At 31.9% G+C, this 11,621-nt stretch overlaps 1 long non-coding RNA gene across 1 annotated transcript; it reads left to right on the top strand.

Annotated features, from left to right (window-relative positions):
- The first annotated feature begins 721 nt into the window (after positions 1-721).
- On the top strand, positions 722-6,611 carry LOC146999462 (uncharacterized). The gene is made up of 3 exons (XR_015039712.1): positions 722-824; positions 3,372-3,457; positions 6,470-6,611. It is a non-coding gene; the product is annotated as an uncharacterized LOC146999462 (long non-coding RNA).
- Positions 6,612-11,621: the final 5,010 nt, after the last annotated feature.

Here is an 11,621-nt window from a genome sequence, read left to right as displayed (position 1 = left end):
ATGGGATCCAATCACTAAATCCTGGGTGTGGATATACCTCATCCAACACCTTTTTAGTTCGGGCGCCACTGTAGAGACATTAGGATTTTTTTGGGAAGCCGTAGAGATGAAAAATTAGCAACCGCCTTCGCCGTGAATCGAACCACGGACCTCTGAAATACCGGCTTAGCGTGCAGAACTATTACACCACGAAGGCACGCTAGGAAAGCGGGAGAAATACCTTATAAGGAAAATTTTTTTCCTCTAATTACAGGACAGAAAATGTTTTTCAATCGCGCGATCTGTTATTGATATTGAATAACAGTCGTGCGATAATTTCGCAGTAAAGATACATCTCTGATGACTATCCAAGATTCTAGAAACTTTGGTCTTATATAGAGATGGTCGTCTTATAGAAATAATGCTTAATATCAATATTTATTTATAATCTCAGAACTATTGGTCACTTTCAGAAGTGGTCGTTTGAGAGGCGATATTCTATATATTTATTTACTGATACTCTCAGATTCCAAAATTTGTTTATATTCTCAGAAATATTGGACGGAAGGTGGTCGTCCCATACATGCAAAATTTTACATTTCGTTAAAAATGAATTCGGCATTATTTAACTATTTCCCTATTAATTAATTAATTAGATAAAGAAAAAATTAGGAAATAGTACTGTTTATTACGGAATAATGTAGGAAGTTCTACAGAACTATATTCTTTCGCGTCATTGCACATTGTATCCGGCAAACTACTAGTTCCTCGTATTCTTCCGCAAATCCGTAAACATCTGTCTGATTTGAAACGAACTTGTATGGATATTTTTTGTTGCATGAAAGGTAAGTTCAGTTGCAATACTTGTATGTTTACTTTTTTTGCTTTTCGAATTTATGTTATTTATGTCATTTTGACAGTTAAATGTTTCACAGCTTTATGAATTGTTACCATTCTGTCGTGAATTACGTGTATCTCAATGGCTGGCTGTCTTTTCAAATATCTAATTTGCCCTGCTATCCAAATGTTTATGACTGAATTTTTTTTAGTCTAGTTTATGCATTCAGTTTCAAAATAATATGTGTGATCAGATTGCTTATTATTTTATTGCAGCAATAAATTTATGTTAAATAGTTTGAACAATTGTATAAAAATAAGAGTTTGCATTGTTTTGTCCAAAATATGTATTGTTGAAACATTATCTTAATCTAGTTTGTAATTCAAGTTTTTTTGGGGGTACTGTTCTGTTATTGGGACCAGAATCGGAAATGTATGAACCTGTGTTCGTAAGTATGTGCATAGATGTGTATATGTAGACACACAAACATACAAATATACAAGCATACATAAATACAATTCTGAACCCGGTCCTGATAACAGAACAGTACCTTTTTTAAATCTTTTTTGAATATTTTATAAAAGGATTAAGCATTTTTCAAACTGCATATCGTTTTAAGATTCGACTTGCAGGAAGACAAAATATGGTCATTCAATCAAATGCTTATGATTGCTTTTAACATTTTCTCATAAATATTGTTTGCATTTTTATTGTATTTTAGATACTTTAGTTATGTAAAGTGAACATGAGAATATTAGGAAAGCTGAAGAATATGAATAGCTACCATAATACATGTATTTTTTCATCGAGCCCATTGTTTTAGAAACCAATGCACCATTATTATATGCTGGCTTATTTTATAGTTATATGCAGTTTAATTTTATGTTCATGTTACTGTAGTATTGTCATTATAATGAATGTATTGATAATTTTTGTTGAATCTTGCAAGTTTCCTAACATTCAGAATTATTACTACCGAATTTTACTGATAGGTTTTTTTCGAGTTGACATAATCTGTCTGATAAATAAAATAAACTGGTGTTTAAATTATATGCATTTCTCTTAATGTTTCATTGAAAGTGAGATGGAAATATAAATGCTATCCAGAAAAGTGAATTCTTTTTGCCTGAAATAACAAACTGTACTAAATGATAAATCTTTATATCATTTTAGAAATGTCAATATTAAAGTTTCTCCCCCTTCTCTTCTTTGATTTTGAAATAATTTATAATAAAATAATATAAGTGTAATTAATGTAAAGTGTCATTCAGTAATATAATTTATTTTTACTGATATTTTTATATTTCTTATTTGGGTTTTCTTTTGGTGTTAGAAGGAGGAAAAGACTGTAATGTTTTAATTAAGGAAATAATTAAAACATTACAGTCTTTTAAATAACATAGTTACAGTAATGTTTATTGAAGCAATCAGTACTGTGTGATTGCCAGTGATTGAATAATGTTAAAATGCATTGTTCATAAGGAAATTTGCTTATCTTTGTGTTATAGATTTTATTTTGACACAAGCTGAAATTTGAATTATTGGAAGCACTTTGAAAACCCGAATTATTTCCTGAATCATTAATCAGGCCAATATATAACATACAAATTTTCATACAAAATTATTTCTTTGAGCATATTATAATGAGCTCATTTAATTTTATTATTTGTACAAATTTTAGACAAAAGTAAGTAGCATGTAACAGTTAAAGATTTATTGAAGCCTACTTGTTACTTGTGGTAATAAAGAAGTGTGAAAGATATTGCCACATTAGCGAACATGACGATCATTGATGCTTAGTTTAGTAATTTAATAATAGAGAAATGCTGGGAATTTTCAGAAGTAGACATTTTGGAAATGATGGGCTTGATAAGAAATTTACATGGTTTTATTATTTATTCTTTAGTTAAAAATGGATTTTAGATGTTCATGTGAAAGAATTCTGTTTAATTATATGTGAAAGAATTGTTAAAGTTTGGCATTTAAAAATATGAATTAATAATATGCAATTATCTTTTTATTATACATATATTACTATATATTTCTAATGCACTATGTAAATGTCAGTGCTAAACAATTGAGATACTATTGTCAGGGCAATCTTTTCTTATACATGAAAAATTCTGATACTTTATTATCATCTGCCCTCACAGCTTCAACTTATGCTAAAACAGCAAGAGTATGCACACGATAATAGCAAACTATGAATATGCATACCACACACATGTATTTACATGCTTTATATTTAATCTTTATTTCTGAATAGTATTCCATTGGATGAAAAATATGTGAATATTGACCCAATGTATATATTTTTGTGTGTGTGCATCCTAAAATTTCTTGTTTCTTATAAAGTGCTTATTTGAATTACTACTTGTGAACAGAGCAGTGGATATGAACCATAAACTAACCGTTTTGCCAATTTTCACAGCTTTGCAGATAGTCAGAAAGCACCAAAATTTGTAATAATGTTAAGTTTAAATGATGTTCTATACATTTGTGTTAATTTTTCTATTCTATTAATTCTATTACTGTGTTATCAAACTTTCTGCAGGAATTTCAACTAAGATGTTATTACCATGTGGAGAAGAATTTGGTTTTCAAGCTAGAAAAAATTGCAGCTGAAGGATTTTGTAGAAGGTCAGTCAAACTGGTTTTAGTTAATTATAATTTAATTTTGGGTGAAGAATTCTCAAATTTATTTATCATAAGTGTCTAAAGATCTAAATTAAATTCTGCTGGTTTTTGAAATTTTTCATGACATTCATTCTTTGATTATTATTATTATTATTTTTTTTAATTTACTAACTTATATCCAGGCACATAATGTTGCATTTAATGCCATACCTTAAATATTGTAAAATGTTAAAATAATACATTTCACTTAAAAATGTGGTTGTGACAGTAAGTTTTCTGTTACATTTAATCATATCTATAAACATTGGTATACATCATTTTTCAATAATCTGTATATTATTTTGTGCATTTCTTTTACATCCAAGATCTGGCATATGACTTGCTTTTCAAACTGATAACATGGTGTAATAATGTAATCTAATGGTTAAAGTTTACTATGGAACGTGCCAAATTTAATAAATTATTCTTTGATAGAAATTTATTCATGTGTTCAGTGTGTCTTATCTCTTTAAATTGCTAAAGTAAATTTTATGTACTTGCATTTAGGAATTTTGACTGTATCAGAGTAATTTTGTTTCAGTTATTATAACGTGCAAGGGAAAAAATTCATTCATAGCTCCGTATTTAAAATTAGTTAATTAAAGTCCTTAATAAAGAGGGACGTTCTGTTGTTTTTAATGTCGATGTAGTTTAATTCAAAAATATGCCACATTAAGGGTTACTTTTTAACCTAATTTAAAATTTTCATTACTTTAACATGTCCAATAATTGTTATTTTAACTCCGATATTGTAATAATATCAAAATTCCTTACTTTTTGATAGGTAATCCAAATGTAAAACAAGAAAAGAAAAAATTAAAATCTAGAAGTATATTTATTTCATACCTCTAACAAATAAAAACAACACAAGCACTTTTTACTGTCTATCTGCATAGTGTGGCATGTCCCCTAAGACTGAGATTTGTATGGTCAAATCCATGTTTCAGTTAAAGGAAAATGCATGCACAGTCTTCTGATTTTCCCTTCGATTAAGGATTCTGTATATACTAGCATAAGAAATATATTAGTTAATGCAGTGTTATACATCAATATTTATAGACAATTATTGTGGCTATGTTTATTATAATTTTGTTCACTGTAATGGCTGGAATGCCTAAACCATCATGCTGTGTAAACAAAACTCAAATCTTCATCTCTGCATACTGCTCCACTAGTGTTTAAACCACTGAAATGGTGATTATGGTAGAACATCTTTGGTAAAAATTTACTCTACTGTAACCCTTGGCGAATCGTTTCTTTTTTTTATATCAAGATCGTCACCTGAGAGGATTGGCACCAATTTCAAGGTGGCCGCTACACAAAAACAAAAAGTCAAAGACATACACAAACTCTGTGTCCATGTACACATCGACCTATTAAAACAGAGAACTGCACAAACTGGGCATTGTGCACTGCCTTAACTTTGTCCATGTACACATTGATCTATTTTCACTTTAAGAAAATCAGAAAGTTAATAATCATAGTTATCAGTTTCATAGTTACCAGAAAAAATTCGCCACTGTCTTAACATACATACAACCAAAAATACACAAACAGAGAGGAATAAGTTACCAAAAATACATATTTCCTAACATAAAAACATTAAACAACAAATCTTCTAACAAAAATTAACACACAGAGACAAAAAAATAAATGAAACGTCATTTTTTTAACATACCTTTTTTTTCACATGCATATGTTTAGGCTTCCCACCACCATCCTCCAGGTAAGCAATTCAATTAAATTTTTTATCTCGTAGTCACCTCAGACATACTCAAACGATAGTACTCACACCAAAATAATAAATAGCATGTTCAAAATACAAGACCATACCACTTCCGTGCAACCAAACACAGCAATTGAAAAGAATGGTAAGAACCAAAATCCTGGGACCATACAAAAGGTTTACTATTAAAAAAAGTAGCCCAAAACTAAATTTATCACAGCACGTTGGCAATATTTGCAGAAATAACTCCTTTTTATTGACAAAAAAAAGTTGGTTTTTTTTCCCCAAAGGCTACTTTCGCCAACATTATCAACATTAGGGTTACCGAAAAACTTATTTGACACAATGGGCTTCCACATTTCACAAACAACCAATACCACTTTGCGATTTTTTTTCAGACAGAAACCAAGGTGTACCATACAGTAAAGATTAGCCACATCTTCATTTACTACTGTTACAAGTACTTCTTTGTTAAATTTCTGCGGTTAAATTCAAAAGTTTAAAATTGCATTAACATGGTCAGATTCAGAGTCATAGCTAGGGTTTTCAGCGCTCAGGGACAACTGAAGATTTTGCGCCACCTACTGCTTGCCAAGGATGGAAAACATTTAATTCTAAAATGTTCTAACATCAGTTTAGCGCCCCTTGGATTCTGCACCCGGGGACAGATGCCCCCCTTGCCCTCCTCTAGCTATGCCCCTGATCAGATTTTATTTTCTGCATGTAGCTAACAATTACTTATGTGTTGTCAGATAAATGTTACCAGATGCAGTTAATTATTTTTTACTTGCCAATCTCACGAGACAAGTTTTTTTTGCTCCTGCAAAACTTTACTTTGTGTTGCAAAATAAATTCATTCTCACTCTTTTTGGACTTCCCTACACATTAAATTTAAAATAGTTTTATGAATAGGTAAGATGTGATTATCATAATTTTGTTTCTCTCTTTATCTTGGCAACTTTATATGTTGATTCAGTATCCAGGTTACCTACCAGTGGCTGATTGATAAAACTGCTCATATGTTCAGCTGGTGGTTTGAGTTTATTTTCTGACATAAAAAATTTTAAAAGGCATCCCCCATGTTTATTTTACTATAATCGAAAAATCGAATAATTGCTACTCTGTTTATAGGTACTAAATGTTAAAATATTTTAAATGCTTCCTTTAATTTGCATTCTAATAGTCATTTGTTTAAATTTAATTATGAATTATATTCACATATAGTAATTGTGAGTGTTTTTTTATTTTAGGTGCTGTGAAAGGCAATGACAGAGATCCAATTTATCAAGAGTTCTTATATACATAAGAATACATGGATATAAGATTGTTTTTCATGAATTCAAATAAAATGTGATAAATTGGATTAATAAAAACTATTTTGAATTTTGAAAAGTGTTTTTCTTCTGTTAATCATAATATAGTGCCATAAATTTCTGAATGTGTTTATTTTTCATCCAAATAAATAGCTTTACAAAAATTTGTCATATTAATAGATATTGCATAATTTAGCATTATTATAAATATTTATTATAGCAGATTTAGCTGAACTACTTTTTTAGTCTCTTTGCAGATGAAGTCACAAAGGTAAGTGGTTAGATATTTTTCTGTATTCCCCATTAAGTAATTTTATCTGGTAAATTACCATTACTTATATACTAAAGGTGAAAGAATAAGCTTTCCTTGAAGATACAAAAATTTGCAGATATTTCAAAAAATTGGTATACGTATAAAAGTTCTTAAATTGCCACATATGCGAAACTGAAAATGTTATATATGAAATAAATAGTTCAGAAATATAAATATTTTCACTATTTTTTAACTATAATTCACTGCATTTGTTATATATAATCACACTTTAAGGTAGCAGTGCTTTTCTCACTGTGATTTCTCATGTATTTTGATTCATAAATACACTTACATAAATCCACGTATTTTGATTTCTCTTTTGAGACCGAATAAAAAATGAACTAAACATTCTCGTTGACATTGAGAGTTGAATAAAAGCTCACCTCAAAATAAAATGAATTAATAAATTTATGGAAAATTTTACATTGCATATATTGAGCAGAAAGAGTAAACTGTGAATATACTTAATGGAATTAATAATTGGTAGAGTTGATAGCAGAATAAAATGCCTTAATTGCATGGTAAACAGTAGATCTTTTGAAGTTTTTCTATGTTGCGTAAAATGCAGATTTAAATTTTTGATATTGATTGTCATATAAATGGCAATTACTGTTTTATTAGCTCTGAAATGAATGGTTAGTAATAAAATTCTGGATGAGACAACCTTTAACATGCACTAGAATTTACAAAGTTTAATTTGGTGCTGATTTCAATGGGTAAATTTCATTTTACTGAATTTTGCATAAAATAATACCAATGAACCATTGCAAATTATTTTCAGAACTTTTTTTTTTAATCTAAAAGGGCTATTAGTTTTGAAATGTGACTTCATATCGTCAATCGTAAACTTGTTTCGCTTTTCATTCAAGTCTTGCCATTGGCAAAATTTAACATATTTACCTTTAAAATCTAATATATTATTGACTAACAAGCCAAGCTATTTAAAAGCATTACACACAGTTCTTAACAATGCTTTTTTTAATTTTTAATCTGATTGATTTAAAATGCATTTAATTCATGATATATCTAATTGAAAACATTTTAATATTTCTACATAATTACATGATATATTTCTTCATTTTTCAAATATATAGAAGATGTATAACTTTCTGGTGTCAGTATCTTATAAAATGTTTTGCTATTTCCACTGCCCCATCTGTATTGATAATCTATGCATTCATAAACTTTTAGCCTCTTTGAGTGACTGCTAAAATCTGAGGCCTTTCAGATTTTTTTTTAATTGTGTGAGCAGAAAGATAGAATTTTAGAAGAGCTTCTTGAGTTACCCTTTGAATGATATAAAGAATTGTTAACATAATGTCAAATTTTTACAACTAAATATTAAATATATAAAAAAGCCTGCAGCATTCTCATGTTACGAAAACATATTTATTTATTCTGAGGCTAGGAATTGATTTAGTTTTAAAAATACAATTTATTCCTTTTAACAATTTCCCAACGGTGTCATCAAAACACTATAAATTCCTTACATGTTTTAAAGAAAGATGATTCATTTATGTAAAGATTATTAAATGGGTAATTTTATTATTCAATTTTTAATACAAATTAACTGAAATTAGAAACTGATTTTGTAAAATAATTTAATTATGAATAATTCAATTTGGGGTCTATTGGATGTTTAAAAATGATCAAAAGATTTTTAATATCTTAAAAATAAAAGCAAAATTTTCAGTTTTAATATTTTTTATTAATAATTCATTTTAAATTCCTTGCTCAGTTTTAATATATTCACAAATTCAGATTTAAAAACAAAAGTTGTATAAATATTTTCAACATTTCTGATTTTTCCATAGCAACCATAGGAAAAGGATTTGAGACTATCTGTGTAAAAAAAGTAGGTTTTAGATCATCACACCTTCACATACTTTCACTGGAATTTTCCTCTGTATATATATTGGGATGTGACACTAAGCAGTTGAGAGTATGTATTAAGAGGTTAAAGGGATATTGTAACTAGTGTTTCAAATCCTGATAACATCCCATACGCTGTCGGTGGGACGTAGATAGGATGTCCTAAGGATATACTGGGATGTGACATTAAGCGCTCAGGAGGATGAGTTTAGGAGGAAATTGGGATATTACGGGATGTCCTGAGGATGTAGTAAGTAGGACTTTTAAATCCTAATAACATCCCATATGCTGTCGATGGGACATAAATAGGATGTTTTTAGGATATAATGGGATGTGCTTAGGAGGTTTGTGGGATGTCCTGAGGATGTAGTAAGTAGGAGTTCATATCCTAATAACATCCCACACGCTGTCTATGGGACTTGGTTAGGATGTCCTGAGGATATCCCGGGATGTGACATTAAGCACTCGGGAGGAGGTGTTTAGGAGGTTCGCGGGATGTCCTGAGGAAGTGCGCATATCCCGCGAGCAACATCCTTGGGATATCCCAAGGATGTTTTTCTGCTATGTGGGTGGAACTTTTAGAAACTGCCATGGGAGCTAGAATTGGTTCAACAGTATTAGAAAATTTGAATTTTCCTTTGAAGACATATTTTTGGACGGACTCGATGATCGTCTTGGCATGGATTACAAACACAGAACCATAGAACACTTTCATTGGAAATTGAGGGAAAGAAATCAGGAAAATGACCAATATAGATGATTGGAGACGTCAACCCAGCAGACTTACTTACCCGAACTTGTGACTGGTCGGACCTTCTGCAGAGTCAATGGTGGCAGGGACCAACTTGGTTGTATGGAAGTGAAGAGTCTTGGCCAATATCGGAATTATCGATTCCAGAGCAAGCACTTCTGGAGAGACGCAAAACAGTTGTCATAAATTTAGTTACTGAAAAGGAAAGAAAATTTAGTGAAAGATTCCTGCACTTTTCAAGCTACAAAAGAATTCTCCGCGTGACTGCTTATGTTTTGAGATTTTGTAACAACATCAAGACAAACTCTATGAAGCTGAGAAATGAGATTTCATGTGAAGAGATTGAAAGGGCAGAAAATACTCTGATAAAAATCATCCGATCTGAATGGCCTTCTGAAATACGTGAGAAGTATAACACTACGATACAATTTTACACAGCAAAATGGAATTCTGAAGGTTCAGACAAGACTCATTCTTAGTCAATATCCAGAGGATATTACACGTCCCGTAGTTTTCCCAGACCATCCAATTCTAGAGAGATTGATATTGCATACCCACCTCTCTTTGATGCACGCTGGAGTATTAACGACGCTAACGCAATTAAGAGAAAGATTTTGGATTCCGAAAGGACGGAGAGTTGTTCGCAGAGTTTTACGACAATGTATACAATGCAAGAAACTAACTTCAAGAAATGTTAACCCAGATTCAGCGCCTTTGCCTCCTGACAGAATACAACGAGTTGCAGCATTTCAAATAACTGGTGCAGAGCTGGCTGGACCTCTTTTCTTGCGTGGAGGGAGCAAAGCGTGGATTGTCCTTTTCACGTGTGCTGGAACTAGTTTCCTCCCTGACCACCGAAGCATTTATGCAAGCATTACGCAGATTTTGGGCAAGGAAAGGAAGATGTGGTGTGGTGTGGTGTATTTAATTATGGCAAAGCACACTAGGGCTATCTGCCTAACGGGAGGGATGCCTTCGTGGAGGACTTTCTAAGGGAAACTGGCTCGTATACACGTTACACATGGGGAAAACCACGAAAACACCCATGCAGCCAGCCCGTTCGCGGGATTCGAACCTCGGACTGAACTACCAGTGTTCAGCGACTTTACCGCTCGGCCGCTGGTGGGCGGAAAGGAAGATGCTCCACTCTTTTTACTGATAATGGTACAAACTTCGCAGGAGCTGCAAACGCTTTGAAATCTTTGGACTGGGATTTCAATCAAAGAGAATGTGCAGTAATGAAAATCAGGTGGATATTCAGCCCTCCCACTGCCTCAAGGTATAGCGGGTTTTGGGAAGGAATGGTTCGTTGTATCAAGGAACTTCTTCGAAAGTGTTTGGGAAAATCCTGTGTCACATATGTAGAAATGTTGACTTTGCTCACTGATTGCGAGCCCACTATAAATGGACGATCATTGACATATTTCTCAGACGACCCTAACGAATTGAAACCACTTACGCCTGCTCACTTTATTCAAGATTTAGGAGAACGAGAAACCATTGATTTGGATTTAATTGTCTCTCAGCACTTATTGAAACGTGTACGTTATCTTCATACTTTACGGCTAAATCAATGAAAACGTTTCTATAAGGAATATCTTGGAGAATTAATAAGAAGTCCTAAATCATCTTCACGGAAAAAAACGATTTCTTCAGGAGAAATTGTTCTAGTTGAATCAAAGAATCCAAACAGGATAAATTGGCCTTTAGCCCAGGTAATTGAACTGTTTCTTGGTAAAGACAATATTGAACGTACTGCAAAACTACGAGTCGCCAATGGTGAAATCATACGGACCCTCCAGCGCATTTATCCTTTGGAGCTTACTTCTGCCGACAACTTCATTGATGTACCTCAAAAAACTGAAACCATCCCAGAATCAGAAACATGTGATAACGAAATTCGCAGAGTGTAAGGGTAACGCGCAGCGGTCGTCGAGTGGTGCCTGTTAAACGTATGGACTTACGAACTGTTATTGACTTTTTTTTCTCAGACGTTCATAATTGTAATGTCATGTGTTAAAATTTATGTCGGTTATATGTATACATTTTCATTACTTCATTTTGCTTTCCTTTAAGAAAACATGCCTGCAATGCAAAGGAGGGGAGGATGTTATGACTCCTATTAAGTTTAGTATTTCCCGTTTATTATTATT

This window comes from Stegodyphus dumicola, chromosome 1 (assembly GCF_044657685.1).
Source record: "Stegodyphus dumicola isolate Sdum_Otavi_A_Nest chromosome 1, ASM4465768v1".
In the NCBI taxonomy this organism is placed as follows: Eukaryota; Metazoa; Arthropoda; class Arachnida; order Araneae; family Eresidae; genus Stegodyphus; species Stegodyphus dumicola.
This window is presented reverse-complemented; position numbering and strand designations above follow the sequence as displayed.